General features: G+C 45.8%; 1 pseudogene; it reads right to left on the bottom strand.

Annotated features, from left to right (window-relative positions):
* Window positions 1–4,703: 4,703 nt before the first annotated feature.
* LOC135542977 (tensin-1-like) overlaps window positions 4,704–19,457 on the bottom strand; it is a 168,784-nt pseudogene continuing 154,030 nt past the window's right edge.

Below are 19,457 nucleotides of genomic sequence, written 5' to 3'. Positions count from 1 at the left end.
GTCTGAATACTTATATAAATATGTTTTTTCTGTTTTTTTATTTTGAATGCATTTGCAAAATGTCTAAAAACCTGTTTTCACTTCGTCATTATGGGGTATTGTGTGTAGATTGATGAGGGACATGTTTTATTTAATTATTTTCAGAATAAGGCTGCAACGTAACAACATGTGGAAAAGTCAAGGGATCTGAATATTTTCTGAATGCACAGTTTAAATGGGACAAAAAGGCTTACAACATTTACATACTGTCACTTATGCAGGATCGACAGGTTCCCGCGCCTTAGCAGAGGTGACCAGTCTGCTCCTGATCCCTGGGATCGTCATCATGGTTGGAGTCCTGCAGCCAGAGCCGTGTGTCGGGGAGGGGGTACTGTCACATGTTCTCCCTCTCCGGCCTCTAGGTCACCAAGCTGCTCGTTAGGGCGCACACCTGTCACCAGTGTTACACGCATAATGACATTCACCTGGACTCCATCACCTCCTTGATTACCTGCCCTTTATATGTCCCTCCCTTTGGTTTCTTCCCCAGTCATCATTGTTTCTGTTTCTGTTTCTTGTCTGTGCATTGTTCGTGTTTCTTGTTTTGTATTATGTTGCGTTTATTTATTAAAACACTCACTCCCTGAACTTGCTTCCCGACTCTCAGCGCATATCATTACATTACACATACAAACAACAGCTGTTAGATAGTTATATGAGGTGGCTATTATTACTATCTAACAGATAGCTACAGGCTTGAGCTGAACGGGCTGTGGTAGCTACAAGCTGGCTAATTCATTCACCTCAGTCAAGAGGGGATGAAACGTTAGCTAATGTATCATGTCAGTTACACTACTAGCTCAGCATTGGGAATAAACAGTAGTTCAGTTTATTTGAAGTTAAACAGCAGTTACCTTGCCAGCTACATCAGTCAACTAAAGAGTAGTCAGTTTCTGTTCTGCTTGCTTTTACAACTCGGAGAAAGAGGGAAACACGTACAGACTGACAGCAGCTGCCTCTGTTCAACTCTCCCGTGCTGGTCCAGCAGCCTTTCAGAAGCTCCACAAAAACCTGTCGGTCCATATTGCTTTTGCACCTATGGAGTCCAGGTCAGATCAGTAAACACCAAAGCGTCCCGAAATGGAGCCAGGTCGTACTCTCCTTGTGCAACTCCTCTAGATGGAATGCATAGGCCTGCATGGTATGAATCTCAATGAGTGCATATTTACCACATGAGGACAAGCTCTCGCCGCTGTAGCCAGTGGATTCATGACGCACGCGGCCAAAAGTATTGGCGTATGCAGCCCAGTCTCTCCCCAACTGCCAATAAATGCATCAGTCTGAGGCCCTGAGCGATGCTAAATACACAGCTAGTTAAAGGGGATAGGGCCCTACGTCATCCATGGAGATAGTGTACATATTTCTGTATTGAGCACTGTCAGCTATGGTGTAAAAGTGATGGCCCAGTCAATGATATGGCTTTTATTGGTTGTTAGGATGTCTACTGTGATACACACTTATGTGAAGGCCAAGGGCAGGGAAAGAGTTGTGGTCCATGCGTTAAAGTCTATGGACCGTTTTACTGTATCAAATGCCGGCTGTAAAATTGAATGACATCAAATTAAATTGCCTTTGTACAATTGTGTGCACAGACACACATGGCCAAACACATTTCCAATGAGATTAAACTTTTTTTTCGTGATTTTAGACATTCACAGAACATAAAATAGATGTTTTCACTGATTGTCATCTGCTACCAAAAAGTAGCAGGCATTTGGGAGAAACACGTTGGCCATTTTGTGCCAAATGAATTCTCACCACACATCAGGGTGCAATATAACCAAATGTTTAGATAGAAATGTATTGGGTCGAACAGCTATGATTGTCAGTCAGGTAGATTAGGGTATTGTGTTAGCTCTATTCACTACATTTCTATCTGTTTGACCTTACAGAATACATGGTTGAGGGGTAGGCCAGTATACTTGTGCCAGTTTCCAGCTGGGGATGCTTAACGTTCCATAGCAGTGTTTTCATGTGCAGTACTCTCCACCCCATCACATAATGTAAATACTATAGCCCCACATGGTGCCACTGGTGTGTGGACGTTGACGTGGGTAGAAGGCTATTTACACACTCACTGTAGGAAAAAGGCCAATGATGCTAGCTGGGCTTAGTGCTCTGCATGCACAGTTTAACCTAACCTGGATACAGCTGGCGTGGCCTGAGAAAATACATGCACTCACGTACACGCACACAGAAGCACGCATGCACGCATGCACACACAAGCTTGCATGTGTGAGAGAGATAAACAGCGAACCGAGAAAGAGAGAGAGGGTCTGTGAGAAAGGAAAAGAGGGAGTTTTAAGCCAAATTCAGATCGGCACATGACGTGTCTGTCGAAATCTCTCTTGTGCCATGTTGACGTTTGGAAACATTGCCTGCAGCTCCTAGCTGATGCTCTCTGACTGCTGTAACATGTTAGTTCAGAGCCAGGCAGCACAATGTTTTCATTAAACCCACAACTGACGTCTGTGATGTCACCTCAGCTTTTACAGCGTCAGATTAACAAAGAGAATTTTAATGAACACAGAATGAGGGCTATCGCCAACAGAGGGTTGCTATAGGGATGACAATAGAGTAGACAAACATGGTTTGTGAGGAATATGAACCCAATGTTTTGGAGTTGGTAGGCCTATAACGCTATGTGTTGGGTAAAGCAATGCCCATATTTGGAGCACCATTTTGGAAAATGAGTTCTCCACTCCTAAGGTCAACAGCTACAGAAATGATGTCTTTTTGTGTATAAATGTTTGCCCCAATGACCATATAGCAGCCATCGCATCACTTCCTGGAGATTATACATGACCCAAGATTGTGAAATGTTTACTATCGCCATGGTCACCACCTGGCCCAGAAGTCCTTGTAAGATCCCATGACCCTCAGTGTGTGTGCATACCGGGTATACTCAGAAGGACATTCTGCCCACAACTTCCTATTCCCACTACCAAACATCCCTTTCCTATTTTAAAGGTCATGCCAGATTCCCAAACGTTGACCTCCCAAGTCCCTACATTCCGCTTTAAAGGCTTGGTTTGACCCCCATGTTGAATAATGGTATGTCTTCAAGGGCTGAATTCAAGCTGCTCTTAAATCAGAGGTCCTTTGACCTCCAAAATAACCTAAACCAGAGTTAGTCATCAGTAGCACAGTCCCTAGTGAAGACCCCAGTGTGTTCTGCTGACCACTATGAGGGAAACGTGGGGATTCTTGGGGAAACGCTGCTTTAACGTGTCTCATACACACCCATAATCTCTCTAACACCTAATGAGCAGCCACAACATGTTCTGATGGTGTTTGAGTTTGTCAGTTGAACGCAGTTGTTTAACCTCAACATAGCATGTAGTGAAGAACATGCTTAAAGCTGGCAAGAGTGTTGATGATTGACAGCGAGGAAAAATATATTTTCTAGGAAAAAGACTCAGTAGTTTGCCATCGCAATGATCTTCATTTATACCAGAAATTGTTAGATTACAGAGCTCACATTGTAAAACACTAAATCAATATAGGCCAAAATACTTAGGGGAATACCTCTTAAAATATTTGATTTGCATAGGCTGTACTAGCTATTTGAACTATATACACAATCAGAAACGGTTAATAACCTGTTCAATAAATGCATGCAGGAAAGTAGCCTACTCTGTTGTGAAGGACAGATATTGCCACTGAGTGGCTATAATATGTAACCACAGGCAAACTTTTCACACAGTAAGCCTGGCTCTGACCAATCAGTTCTTTGGACCGAATCCTAAAATGTTTGGATAAATCTCCCACTGACACCAAGACATGATTAATGCAAGTCAGAATAGTGTGATGGACAGATCTCAAGTGAGGATTGGTCTCTGTGTTTATAAGAATGCCTAGATCAGTGTTTCCCAACTCCGGTCCTCCAGTACCCCCAACAGCACAACTTTTTGATGTAGACCAGGACAAAAACACCTGGTTCAATTTGTCAAGGGCTTGATGATTAGTTGACAAGTAGAATCATGTGTGCTTGTTCAGGGCCTCAACAACAATCTGTACTGTTGGGAGTCCTGGAGTTGGCAAACACTGATCTGGGGCGCGTTCGTACATTCACTCTGGCTATCTACTCAGAATTTCAGAGCACTGTTGTCTGAATTTGCCAAAGTGCAGAATATGAATTTACGAACGTTCAACACCTGTTGAGCATGGCCGGTGTCAGTAAACATCGGCTAAAAAGCTTAATTCAATTGTTGCCAGCAGCACAGTTACAGTCACCAACGCTCTGGGTAACTTGAGAACAGCCTAACCAGCTTTGCTAGGGTGAGTAAAACGGTCAGAGTGAGGTGTTCTCTCATTTATGCCTGGAAGTAGCTAGCATGCTACTTCCAGTGAGTGCTTCACTGCCTGTGTGGTCAGAGCGCCCTCTGGATCAACCCTACTCCTCGGCCAGAGCGTCCAGTGTGCGCTCTAAACACTCCGAGAGCGAAACACTGAATTTATGAATGGACAATCTGACAACGCTCTGTATTTACGAACGCTTAAGAGCGTCTCTGGCACTCCAGAGTGAATTTATGAATGCACACGTAGAGAGTCATAGCCATACAGATCATACAATTCAAAAACATAACGCTATGGTCATAAGTGATGTGTTACCATAGAGACACAGTTAAGATGACTACACACAATAAGTGAGAAAATGAACCTTGTGTTTTACTGTAACAGATTTGTATTGCTTTAATGTTTTTTCTCCTCAGGAACAGCTAAGCCATGACAGTATAATGCAAATTAAGAAAAAAACACAAGACCCCTCTGTACATCCTTAGTAGTACATTCACACACTCATTAAGTCCCGTCTGTACACTGAACTCCTCCACACACCTCCACACAGAAATACATTCCATTTCCATTGGTTAACACTGACTGACAGCCACGGGGTCATGAAGCTTGAAATGTTGAGGACTTAAAAATAAAAACATACCAGCAAATAAAGAATAAATAAGGAGAATAAATAAATCATGTTACTTGTGAGAGGGCCACGGGGGGCCACAGAGGGCCACAGTTTGGACATCGGGGTGACTATAGCTAGACGTAGTAGCTCAAATAAAAGAGATTTGAAGAATTGTAGACAACATTTTGCCTTCAACACTGATATTCACATGAAATGATATAAAGTAATTGTTTGCATCTCTGCATCTGTTGTATGGTTGTGGTATTCCATTGGTAAGTGATTGGTATTTCTAAACGGGTTAACAATAGTCTCAACTCCATTCAGTTTCAAAGGAGAGGACGAGAGAGAGAATAGAGAAGTTCACATATAATGGTGGTGTTAGTGGTATGTGGGTCTGCATATATACTGGCAACAGAAGGAACATTTATGAATTCATTCGGCTTAGCAACACAATTTCCTTGGAAAAAAAGCGAAACATGTAGACACCATAGAAGTTATGTGTTTGAATCTTTGGCAAATCATAATGTCGGTATGATGGGTTGCACATTGCTGTTTACATATTGCATTTAAGGTCGGCTTCTAAATGAAATGTCCTCATGCTTCTCTTATAAAAACGTATTCTTTTTTTAAGAACATTTCATATTTTCATAATATGGTAAATTCATATTCAAGAGCTGACCCTAAAACTGGCAACAACATTTGCCAGGTAACTGATATTATTCGCTGTATTATGGCAGCGTATAAGACAAACTTGAACATTATGTTGGTCTACCACCCGGATGGTTTTGTCCATGCGTTTTTCCTGTAAAAATCATATGCTTTCATCCCATACATGCCTAACCTCAATCTCTGAGAACGCGAAGAAGAAGAAACATGACGAGCTAGAACAAACATACATGTACTGAGTAATGTACACCATATATATCCAAAAGCCTTTCAAAATCTCCCGACTTTGAAATCATTAGCCAAAATAAGTATTTTTTTCTCAATCCTTAAGGTAATCTTCTTTATGTAGACTGTACAATATATGTATATATGAGTTATCATGGAGGAACAAAGCAACAAAAATAAATATTTTTTTTAGCTATGTCACCTTTCAAAGTAGTATATCTATATACATTTGATTTCAATATCATTTTTCCTTAGCTTATGGAAGATGGGTGAGTGGTGTGTGTTTGAGAAGCAGGCATTTACACACAGTGTGACAACCTCTACGTTTGTCTAAAGGTATGTAGATGCGATCTGGTAAGAAGATAAATTCCCTTTTGATTCAAAATTAAAGACGACCTTGCTTGATACAGTGAAACCCTGCTGCAAGTTGGATCAAGAAAATAAAAAAAATATTGCATCTCACCATCGAGTAACTACTTCAACAAAAGGCTGTCTACATGTTCTTTTTTCTTTTTAGGACTCTTTAGTAGAGTCCAAAAATTGTTTATAATATCATGCAGTCTCTAACAAGGCAAACAACCTCTGTTTTCTTGTCTTAGGGTTAAAGTCTTCATAGAACACTGCGTAGAATGGCCGTTTTGGTGATGTTTAGAGGGAGGGGGGTGCAGTTGGACTAAAACATGCAGGACAGTGCCTAGGGCCCAGGGCTCGGACCAGTCCCTGGTGTTTGTTTCCAGTGTGTTGATTAGCAGTGTCTGTGAGCAGCCAACAGGTGAGGATCAGTCTGAGTCAAGCAGGATTGAGTTCAAACGTGGATAATCGGCACCACCGTGCGGACAGGAGGAGTGACAGCAGTAGATTTACCAGCTACCTTTCCACAGGCCAGAGTAATCCATCTCCCACATCTGAAATCAATCAGTGCGCTCCAGGATCGACTGGTCAAGTCTGGACCTAACATAAGCAATGTGTTTTATGAGAAGGTTGATCTGCTCTGTGAAGTTGAGAACAGTTTATTTTTCTCGCTGTTGAGCCCTTTACAACATACAACAGGCCTGGGAAATGTCCACTCGAGGGTTCACAAATGACTTTAGTGGACCAAGCTTAAAGATCGAGCTAACATGCAAAATGTCTTCTTAAATATTCTTTAGTTAGAAGCCAGTGAGGCAAACTATTTTTCTGAAGACAGAATAAAGTTCAAGAAGAAAGCATTCTTTCTGTTTTTGTCTGTTTCATTTCAATCAACTGTTCCATTGTAAAAAAAATAAAACAGAAAACCTACAATGCCTTAAACTGACCATCTCATAATGACATACTTGTTCTGAGTGCTACCTTTGGTAAATCAATCCGAAAACCTGATAAATGTCAGTGTCCTTTTCTCCCACTGATACTTAGTTTAGCACACAGCTTCTCCACTTGGACTTCCACAGTTACCCTGTGGAAGGAACCTTCTTGCTCCACCAGCTCGAGACACATTATCACTGTCACCACTCCAGCCACAACTTCCTCTGGCGCCATCTTGGATTACCTCCAAGTCCTTCAAACATAAAATCTCGGCAGAATAAAACAAAGAGAACATATCTCAACAAAAAGAACAGAAGAAAATAATGAAACACAATCCAAAATTAAGAAAAAAAATGGAAGAACAAAAGAATGGCTGCCGGGGGTTCGTTGGTTTCACCGCCTCATGACTTTAGAGACGAAGTTGACGATGGCTGAAGCCGGCTGGTCGGGGTCCAACTCGGCAAACAGGTGGCTGACGTTGTCCGTTGTGCTTCCTTGTTTACGTGCCACGAAACCAAACAGTCTGAAGTTTAAAGAGAAATAAAAGCCTGATTTGAATATGTAGGAGATTGTTCATGATTTGATGTAGTTATTTATAGGCCTATGTGGACCATGGGACTTATTTGTACCATCTAGTTAATGACCTATTCTATGTATAATAGAGTGATTTGAGTTGTGAGACCTACTTTGCCGTTCCACCTCCTTCCTTGCTCCACCTGTGAAGACGAGATGTGACAAATTAATTTTGGAGGAACAATCAACAAATCTTCCCTATGTAGGCTACATTTGCACTATTTTCACTACTTTAGCACAGCAGAAAGATCTGGTCTCAAACACTTACTTCCTGTCCTGGGGGTCAATGTCACAGTAGGTGACAGTGTTGATTGGGTAGTGCCTTCGGAAGAAGACCCTAGGGCAGGAGAAAACTCAGAATTAGTGTTGTAAATCTCAGAGTTTGTCACCAAGCTAGCTCAATTCAAGTAAAACAGTTTGACATACTAGTGATGAATCAATGATTGAATACCGACAGATTTCTATGGATCTGACTGTGGGTGTAGGGTGCTCCTGTTTCCATGGTTACTACTCACTTCCTCTGGCTATCCGTGAGGGTGATGCCCTGCGACGACACTTTGAAGTGGACGGTTGTTGCCGCGGGCAACGGGTTGACGGCCACCGTTTCGCTGATTGCTTTGGCGACGGCCTGAGGTCCAGTCAGAGACTCCATGTCCACAGAGCTGATGTAAAGAACATTGCATGCTGGGAGAGAACAAAAAAAATGGTACATAATCAGTCACTGTACAAAATGAAGCAGTGAAGGAGTTCAACTACCAACAATTAGTGCAATCATTTGAACATGTTGTGGATAAGTGTTGAGAAACAGATCGAGGCAACAGCTGGCTGTATATTAGTGGCTCCAGATCTTTCCTTTCTTCTCTGATCAGAATGCTCACTCCATGCATTTGTCAGTAGGCAGTGCCATGCTATCTCTACCAAAGAGAAAAGAACACACGTCCAATCCAGAAGACAATGTTTCAAACCTCACAACAGCTGCCCTGCATAAGACCTAAAGAACAGCGTTATAGAAACACACTTCACTCGTTTGAGTGACAACCATGACAAGCAAAGATGTGACTAAGGCAGGCATGGTAGTGAGAGGGAAGCTTCTGTGGTGATCATGCAGAGCTGAAATATCAGTCTGGGGAGTGTGGGGACAAGGGGGTTAATGATGCCAAAATAGAACCCAAAAACACAGTGCAGTATTTACCATGGGCCTCCTCGGGGACCTGTTGCTGTGCTACTGCAACATAACAGGGTATCCGAGCATGAGAGGAGAAACAAAACCACTGTAGTACATGAAAACTATGTATTTGTGTAACTGCATAGTAATTACATAGGTACTACAGTGGTAAAAGTAAAACAGAATTTGGCCGATTATTATTCGATTGTTGTTATATGTATCTACTGTTGTAATAGAAGGCTTGGAATAGATTGATGATCAACTGAGAGAATGGGCTGAATAATGCAGGGTGCAGTTTGTCCTCACCTGCTCCTTGTTTCACCAGCTCGGCCACTGTGTCCGTGGGAGTGTCCAGCTCCAGGGCCTCCTCATTGGGATCTTTGCTGGGGATCATCAGCTTGCAGGGCAGGGCCAGAGGAGTCATCGAGTGTTGGTACACCAGGGCAGACAGACATCCTGCACACACACATGATTAGCAAGTGTACTTACTTGCTGGAGAGCTAATCAACGAGTTCTCTGTTGAATATGCATGTTTGGAACTCACCAAAGTAGGGTTCGTTGGGACAGCCCTTCAGGCGAACGCCTTTGGGGCTCGTCTCAATCAGGAAGTGCCTCACCAACTCGCTCGTGATGTCACCAACTGCCAAAAAACAAAACAGTAAACACATCCTTTAATCAAAAGTCTCTGATCGAAGGTCCGTTTTTGCACTTTCACTCCTAAAGATTAAGGTTGGGATTCGGGTTAGGGTGATCTGATCCTAGACCTGCGACTAAGATTAAAGATCTACTGTACCTTTCTTGTTGGCCTGGGCGGTGGGAGGTGGGCAGGCCACCTTCATGGCCAGACCGTAGGCCCCTCTGAAGGAGTGGCTGTCCCTGATGACGAAGGCCCCTGGCTCCCTGTCTCTCAGCAGACTGATGGCCTGCTCTCTGGAGATGTCTGGCTTGTACCAGAACTTAGACGTGTCCTGGACAAACTTCACGTTCAGCCTGATGTCTGGACTCTGGTCTGTAGAAGTAGTGACAATGGTCAAAGCAATGAAATAGGGATGATTGAGACTTTCATCCATCAAAATAAGCACTGATTGACTGTACAGATTCTGCTGTGCATGATTGAGTATGACCGCTCACTTGGCTAGATCTGAATAGATTGAATAGTTATAAAGAACATGGCAGAGACTAGGGCTAGATGCTATTCGGGATTGGAGCTCCTCTCTCACCGTAGATGGAGAATTTGGAGAGGTCGGGTAGGGTGTGAGAGGTGGACACACTGGGCGTGCTGCCTCCACTGGGTAAGGTGGGTATGGTGGTCTTCCCATCCAGAGTCCCATACGACAGCCCCCCATTGGACCTCTCTCCACTGGGCATCCGCCTCTTCTCTGGAAGCATCGGCTGGGGCGGCACTGGGAAGGAGGGCGTGGGTGGTGCCCCCTGTCTGTCATCGGGCGTAGTGTAGCCACTGGCCATCGGGTGGCGCCCCATCAAAGGGCTAGGAGGGACGGCGGCGGTTCTGGAGCCTCTTGAGGGGATCACAGGGCTGCCAGGGACTTGCACCCTGTTTCCATTGGGCGGTGTGGGGTCGACGAGCCAGACCCGGGCTGGCCTGGTTGGCCAGGCGGCGCTGGAGGGCGGGGCTTGGTGGGGTGTTGGTGGCCACCGTGCGGTGGAGTGTGTTGGGGCTTCCGGGGACGGTATGGAGGGGGCCCACGACGCTGACCTGGGATCCCTCAGGGGAGTGGGGGCCGTAGGACGGAACAGGGGCGTGCTGGGCACTCTCCAAGGGGTGGGAGGGGAAGCCAGAGTCAGCCTGGAGCCGAATGGAGGAAGTCATCCTCATGCTGCAGAGAGAGAGAAACACTGAGCTGTAACCTAGGACTATCTTTATTCCTCTTCTTTCAACAGTTTCCCCTGGGTTATCCAAACTCTGCCCCAGGAACAGTACAGTACTCACCCGTCTGGGCTGTGGATGGGACTACTGGAAGATATGGGTTCATTTAGGGGGTGTCCACCATAACCACGGCCGTCTGTAGTGAAAACACAAACACATATATTATTACACTGTTATTGGCAGGCGAAACAGGGAGTGAACAGGATGCTGTTATGAGGGGGACTGACAGACACCTGGTGAGGTCATTCCCAAAACAGTACAAAAACAAAAGAAACATCCTGAGGGAGACTCAAAGTGGGATTAACACAGATGCAAAGTTGAGAGGTGAAGGCATTAAACAGGCCCACTCCACAGGCTAACAACCAAATATAGATTTGATACCTAACCTACTGTAACCTTACCTCACACCTTAACAAATTCCTTACTTTAACCTGAACATTTTCTTCACATTTCAGAAACTTCTGGGCTGGCCAAAATAATTGGGACGCATTGGGCAGCCAATGAAATTCGAGAAGAGGCAGGACTTAACCACTGATAGCCAATCAAAACAGAATGTTTGCGGTTGCAGCCTGTATAGTGGGACTGTGTTATTCCTCTAGAAGCAAACAACAGAAGGTAGAGCAAAACCGAGACGCCATAACAAGATCCTCCTGTCAAAACGAGGGGTTTTCAAACATGACCGAACACAAAGGATTATGGGTACTCTGTGTGACGGGGATGAGAGGTTGGTGCCACATGTTGCCATAGAAACACCCTTACCTTGCTCCTCATCGCTTACAGATTCACAGTCTGACAGAACAGAAAGAATAAGTAGAAGAAGAAAACAGTCGGTGATTGAGGGAGTTGTGAGAAAAAGAGGAGGAGGAAACCGTTGAAAAACAAGCAAGAGACCAAAGTTCACAGGTGTGTAGAAGCAATTGGTGTACTAAGAAAACCTAGATGAGAAAAGGTTGTGTGTGTGTTTGCGTTCTGACCTGATCCACTATGGATTGTTTGTGTGTGTTTGTGTTTGTGTTTGTGTGTGTGTGTGTGTGTGTCTGTGTGTGTGTGTGTGTGTGTGTGTTTCTGACCTGATCCACCATGGAGAATGTTTGCTGGGTGGTGGGGCTTCAGTCCTAAAGCAGAGAGAGGGGTTTTGGCCAAGCCTGGAGGAGAACGGGCTAGAGAGAGCGAGAGAAACAGAGAGAGAGCGAGAGAAACAAAGAGAGAGAGCGAGAGAAACAGAGAGAGAAAAACAGAGAGAGAGAGAGAGAAAGAGGGCGAGAGCGAGAAAGAGATAGATAGAAAGCCCGATAGAGGGAGAAAGAAAGAGATAGATAATGAGAGAAAGAGAGAGACCAAACCAAACTGTAAGTGTTTAGCCTACAGAAGATCTGAGTTGATTCATACAGAATACATAGTGTCAGATCCAAACAACCAACAAACTACAACAACAGGACAACCAGGATGGTGAATGGAGACACAGTACAATGTGCCCCGGCCATGCAAGAGTTGGGACATGGCATGCAGAAAGCAAACCAACACAGAACAGTTCAGTGAGGGACTGGTGACATGGAGAGGGAACCAATGGCATCCTGAACAGTACATCTAGTAACTACGTAGTAGTACTGTATATCCAAGGAGACACAATGACTACATGCCAGGATTGGGATCCAATACATTTTTTTTATTCAGTCAATTCATGAAGTGAATTGAAATGCCATCAGTTTTCCAGTGGTGGAAAAGAGTTTGGCAGGGTTGGCGTGGTGAACTGGACACAGTAATCTGAAGATTCCATCAGTTTTCCAGTGGTGGAAAAGAGTTTGGCAGGGTTGGCGTGGTGAACCATGGTGGTGGAAAAGAGTTTGGCAGGGTTGGCACTGGACACAGTAATCTGAAGATTATATCAGTTTTCCAGTGGTGGAAAAGAGTTTGGCAGGGTTGGCGTGGTGAACTGGACACAGTAATCTGAAGATTCCATCAGTTTTCCAGTGGTGGAAAAGAGTTTGGCAGGGTTGGCGTGGTGAACTGGACACAGTAATCTGAAGATTCCATTCATCTTCCACTTACCAAAGAATCCCACATCAATTCTTTGTCTGTCTGTTTCAAAGATAGTGCCTCCAGAGAGGGCAGGCAGGGGCCAGAGCAGGGGTAGTGGGGCAGGGTAAAGGGGGTAGATGGAAGGGCTATCTGGGGGCTCAAAGCGGGTCATTACTTCAACTACAGTGTGGCGGTGACCACTGCAGGAATAGGGAGCCCTAACCCTGGTTGATCCCAAATAAGTCCAAAAGCAGTCTGTCTATTGAAATGATCACGTGTCAAGCATTAAGATAAATACAGATAGATACAGTATTTATCTCTATGGTATCTCTACGGTGCCAAGAAGCAATCTACTGTCTAACCTGACATGATTTATAGGTCATAGGTTAAGTGATGAAACTACAATACATTATTATCTTCTATCTATTCCTGTGTGGCTCAGTTGGTAGAGCATGTGACTTGCCAGGGTTGTGGGTTTGACTCCCACAGAGGAACAGTATGAAAAAGTGAAATGATGTATACATTCACTACTGTAAGTCGCTCTGGATAAGTGTGCCTGCTAAATGATTCAAATGTCATTTTTCAGTTTTATTCCCAGTCTCTCTCATCATTTCTTTCACAGAGGGAATTAGTATTAGTTTACCATTGAATCATCTCTACAAGAGAAAGAAAGGTGTTATTGAATTCATTTAGGAAACCCACCACCACCGATTAGTCCCACCCAATCAAAACACCAACAATTGAACATTACAGTAACAGCAGTGACTTTCTCTGGGCCTGTCCAAATAATGTCAGAATGCATCGTTCCTCCCTTATAAGAAGGCAGTAAAGAAGGATGCATCTTAAAAGCATTGGAACTGGGCCCCTTTCTACAAACACTTATTGTGCATCACTTTAGGCTGTAACTGCAAGTACGAAAGATACTACATACTTAACGTTTATGGCAGTCGTTTCATTGTGATTGACGAACAGTGGAAATGGAGTAAGGTCTACTGGCGCCCTCTGTCTGCAGGGAGGTGAACTTACACATGTTGAAGTAAGGGGTCTGAGGTGAGACAGGGAAGGCAGGGGTCAGGGGGTGGGCCTCACCACCACTGCTGAACATAGGACTGACAGCAGCCCGACCGTCAGCATCATCATCCCCATACGCCTCGCGGTAGCTGTGCATGGGGCCCTAGAAGGAGGGGACACAGCACACACGCAACACACACACACACACACACACACAACATAACACACGCCCCCCCACAGACACAGCAGGAGCCAGAAAATACACACGGACAAGAACAATACACACATAGAGGTAATGCAAACAGGCACAGACAGAAAATAACACACAGACACACCAACACAAAGTCCACACACACACACACACACACACACACACACACACACACACACACACACACACACACACACACACACACACACACACACACACAACAGACATGGTTACTCTCACAGTGAAACAATGAACTATTTAATGAACGGAAGACCATTTTAAGCTGATAAAGACTAGAGAGAGAGAGCTTGCAGCCTGTGGCTGGACAGGGGTATGTACTCTACCTCTCTGGGTCTTCCTCCAGGGTTGTGGATGTGGAAGTCTGATGAGTGGACAGGGGAGCGCACCGGCGCCCCCGTGTGGGCTGGAGGGTCCTCATTGCCACTCTGGTAGTGCCCCTCGCTAGTGGTCCGACGTCGGACGGTCTCCTGAGCCTCCTCCGGCGTCATCCCACGGGAACGCATCCCTGGAACGCCAACAACAGCGTCAGGAATTCCCAAAGGCTTTCCTTCAGTTTCAGGAATGTATTTAGGAAGAACGATCACTTTAGGGGGGATCTAAAATATGGATCTGGAAATAAGTTTTAGAGTGTATCTACACTGTATATTCCAGGTTTCATACATCATTCCAAACTTAAAATAAGTGATTTGCTTATTTTAAGAAGAATGTTGTCACAAGAGAGAGAGGGGGCAAGTGAGAGAGATATAGAGAGAGAGAGAGGGAGCAAGTGAGAGGGAGAGAGAGAGAGCAAGTGAGAGAGAGAGGGGGGAGCAAGTGAGAGAGAGAGAGAGAGAGCGAGTGAGAGAGAGCAGGTGAGAGAGAGAGAGAGAGAGAGAGAGGGAGCAAGTGAGACAGAGAGAGAGAGCAAGTGAGAGAGAGAGAGAGAGAGCAAGTGAGTTGGAGAGAGAGCGAGCAAGTGAGAGAGAGAGAAGTGAGTTGAGAGAGAGTGAGAGAGAGAGAGAGAGCGAGCAAGTGAGAGAGAGAGAGAGAGAGAGAGAGAGAGAGAGAGAGAGAGAGAGAGAGCAAGTGAGTCGGAGAGAGAGCGAGCAAGTGAGAGAGAGAGCGCGAGCAAGTGAGAGAGAGAGAGAGAGAGCGAGTCAGAGAGAGAGAGAGCAAGTGAGTCAGAGAGAGAGAGAGCAAGTGAGTCAGAGAGAGAGAGCAAGTGAGAGAGAGCGAGCAAGTGAGAGAGAGAGAGAGAGAGAGAGAGAGAGAGAGAGAGAGAGAGAGAGAGAAGAGAGAGAGAGAGAGAGAGAGAAAGAGAGAGAGAGAGAGAGAGAGAGAGAGAGAGAGAGAGGGGGAGAGAGAGAGAGAGAGAGAGAGAGAGGGGGGGAGAGAGAGGGGGGGAGAGAGAGACAAACCAGAGAAAGAATAAGAGCGATGGCGGTCAGATTGTGGCGTAGTGGAAATGCTTTTGTTGATGCCCTGAATACGAGCGTTGTACTCTGCTCACAGTGGGGGTGGTGGATAGGAGGCAGAGGAGGAGGTGGAGGAGGAAGAGAAGGAGGAGGAAGGAGGTGCAGAGGCAGATGCAATGGCGTGAAGGGTGGTCCAACAGAGCAGAGGAATGGATGGACAGAACAAGAGACAGAGAGAAAAAATGAATAAAGGAAAATGAACATTTTATTCTGTGAAGTCATTAACAAACAGAAGAAAGATGGAAGTTAAAATGAGAGATGACAGAAATTAGAGCAGGGATAGAACCAAAATGTGCATTTTCTGGAATCCCCCAGAAACGAATTGGGAAACACTGCTTCGCCATACATTAGTGTTATGGCATGTTTCCTGTTCTGTGTGGACCGCGGGAAGACGAGCTGCTGCTTTCACAACAGCTAATGGGGATCCTAATAAAATACCAAACACCAAGTCAACATCTGCGGTAGAAAGACAATGGCAACTACCAAATAAGCCCACTTGGTGGCATCTGTGAGAACCATACCATACGCTTCCATACGTGGCGGGACGTGAATGTGGAAAATGCATGGTAGCTGAGAACTCAACCAGCATGTCTATTCTTACCACCTTAAATCTCATCTCCATGGTGTCCAACTCTCCCCTCGCTGTAGGACACAGCTCAGAGCTCACCGTAGGTTTTCAGACCATATCTGTCCTGCTCAACTAAGAGTTTTTATCTAGCTGGCTCAATGCCATGATGATTCCACCTATTACCAAGGTCAGACAAAGCTGGGGACATGAAACAGTAGCTTCTATTTCCAATATAGAATTAGATATATTAGAGTACATGTAAACAGTAGCTTCTATTTCCAATATAGAATTAGATATATTAGAGTACATGTAAACAGTAGCTTCTATTTCCAATATAGAATTAGATATATTAGAGTACATGTAAACAGTAGCTTCTATTTCCAATATAGAATTAGATATATTAGAGTACATGTAAACAGTAGCATTCTATTTCCAATATAGAATTAGATATATTAGAGTACATGTAAACAGTAGCTTCTATTTCCAATATAGAATTAGATATATTAGAGTACATGTAAACAGTAGCTTCTATTTCCAATATAGAATTAGATATATTAGAGTACATGTAAACAGTGCACATCACTGAATAAGCCAGTGGTGATAGAAGGCCGTTGATATACTGCATTTGACTATGACTGTGCTTCTTACAGGTCACAACAAGTTCCGGAACAAAGCGTTCATTGTGACTCTCAGCGGTGCCTGTAAGGATGACAGTCAAAACACGGTCCTTTGCAACTGTCCCTGCTAACGAATGTTTGGTAACCGTTATAATTATGATCCAATAGTGGCAGGTAGCCTAGTGGTCAGAGCGGTGTGCCAGTAACCGGAAGGTTGCTGAATCGAATCCCTGAGCTGACAAGGTAAAAATCTGTTGTTCTGTCCCTGAACAAGTGAACAAGGCAGTTAACCCACTGTTCCCCGGGCGCCGAAGACGTGGATGTGGATTAAGACAGCCCCCCCCCACCTCTCTGATACAGAGGGGTTGGGTTAAATGCGGAAGAAACATTTCAGTTGTACAACTTTCCTAATGCATTATAATACTTGTCATAAGCACATATGACATCATTATAATGTCTTTTTGCTTTTATGTATTGTGACAGCGAATACCTCTGCTTTTGAAAATGACATAATGAAACATGAAATATGAAAATGACAGAAAATTGTGAAACTAAACATGGATATTCAATCTAATCCTCAATCCGGTAGTGACTTACCAGCGATGCGTTGAGCCACCAGGCCCTCCAGGTTGAGGTTCTCCTCCTCAGGTTCTGGCTCCTTGAGAAGGGGGGAAGAGTTGGGGAGGGGGGAGGAGGAGGTACTGTAGCCATGATAGGGAGACCCTCCCTTGCGGTCTGGGGAGTGGGACACCACCGTCCCACCTGGGTACGAGTTCAGGGGCTTCATCTGGAGCTGTCCGAAGATGGGGGAGGAGTCAGAGGGGTAGAGGGGGGAACAAGGCCCCTGGGCTGGGTGCATGTGGTAGGGTTCGGGGGGGTGTATGGGAGTGGTGTTGGTATGGGGCTGGTACGAGGCGGACCTCGGGGGACATACGACAAGGGAGACTCAGCCACAGGACTCTGGACGGGCGGCGTTGAAACCCGGCCAGCCGTCGACCTCAGAGGCTGTCCGAAGGCATTGTAGTTAATGTTATAGCCATGGATGGCTGAGTCTGCCTGGTAGGACGGCCTGGCCAGAGATTGGGAGAAGGGGATCTGGGCTGGCCCTCCTACTCTGTTCTCACCAGAGGGGCGCTGTAGGACTTGGGCACCTGTCCTGTGTGTGGGTCCAGATCCAGCATCAGCATGTCGAGGGCTTCGATAGACTGCTCTATGTCGTGCTGAGAGGCGGTGGGGGGGAAGTGGGGCAGACTGTGGGTGCTCTGTAAGGGAGGACCGAAGGGGTCGTCTGGCAGACTGTACTGGTGCCATGCGCTCAGCCCCCTCTGGACTGCCTCCCTGCTACTGGTGCTCCTCTCAGGGGCCCTGGGCAGCTTGGGGCCTCCAGGCTCGGGGGTCCCGAAGGACTGGGAACGCTGCATACTCCCGTTCTGGTAACTGTTAGGAGAGTACTCCTCCTCCTGGGGCGAACTGGAGTCCATAATCCGCTCCTGTGCCGACGTAGAAGTCCGTACCCGGTGCACCGGCATCTCCCGTAGCTTCTCTAGGTATGGCCCGTTGTTCTGCCTATTAATGGGTATCTGTGATTGGTAGTACAGCTCTGCGGGCGTGGCCTGGCCCTCCAATGACGAGAGTGTTCCCAGACTGTCCACGCTGTTACCCTCCTGACTGATGTGCAGCTCCTCGTCCAAAATGTCCGTCTCGCGCTCTTCGGCGGAGGGGGCTGCAATGAGCCGGGTATGCCCGCTGACGTGCACCTGGGCTGGGACAAGGTGGCGTACTGCCCCCCCGGGGCTGGTGGAGGTAGCCAGGTAGGCCTGGCGGTGGAGCATGGGGGCCTCAAGGCCACTCAGAAGCTGGTCCAACTCTCTCTTCTCCTGGGGACTGAGAGGGGGATGACTGGGCGTGTTGTGGTTCTGGTTGGTGTTCACCGCTCCATGCAGCAACAGACTGTGGTCATCGGTGCGATCGGTTTTGACAGATGCTGTCGAGTTCCCAGAGTCGCTGCTAACCGACAGGGCGTGGTCGACCGCGGGCAGGGAGGCGTGGCCCACTACCGGGAGGGTGCGGTCAGAACTTGGGAGGGTGTGGTTAGGGTGTTGGGGGGTGTGGTCTGCGTTGGTTAGGGGGTGGTCGAGGACGGGAAGGCCGTTAATTGTGACCACTCCATCGAGGGACTCTTTCTTTGTGACTCGGGCATACAGGCTGCCGTCGAGGGGGCCTTGGGTGTGAACAACGTCTGAAAGAGAGAAGAAGAATACATGCTATTAAAAGGTGCACAAACAAAGAGGAGAAACGAACACATTTCTGATTTTGAAAACTCCTCACAAATGACCCAACATCACAGTGACTTTCACACCACAGGGACTTGTGCCTGACTCCTTACTGTTTCCTGAGACTGGACCACGACAGCTTGTCCCCCATGGAAAAGAGAATTCACTCCATCCTCCAAGGAGACACAACTTAATGGGAGCTTAAGTCAACACAACATATTTTTTATCTAATACAGTAGTGTTGAGTGCATATATGTATCGTATATGTATCATATATGTATCGTTTAGCTCAAGGTACTAAACACGATATACTAAACGATATCATAACCGCCATGAATAAAAGACAGTACAGTGCAGCCATCTTCATCGACCTGACCAAGGCTTTCGACTCTGTCAATTATCATTTTCTTATCGGCAGACTCAGTAGCTTTTTCTAATGACTGCCTTGCCTGGTTCACCAACTACTTTGCAGACAGAGTTCAGTGTGTCAAATCGGAGGGCATGTTGTCCGGTCCTCTGGCAGTCTCTATGGGGGTG

The sequence above is a fragment of the Oncorhynchus masou genome, chromosome 7 (genome assembly GCF_036934945.1).
Source record: "Oncorhynchus masou masou isolate Uvic2021 chromosome 7, UVic_Omas_1.1, whole genome shotgun sequence".
Lineage (NCBI taxonomy): Eukaryota > Metazoa > Chordata > Actinopteri > Salmoniformes > Salmonidae > Oncorhynchus > Oncorhynchus masou.
This window is presented reverse-complemented; position numbering and strand designations above follow the sequence as displayed.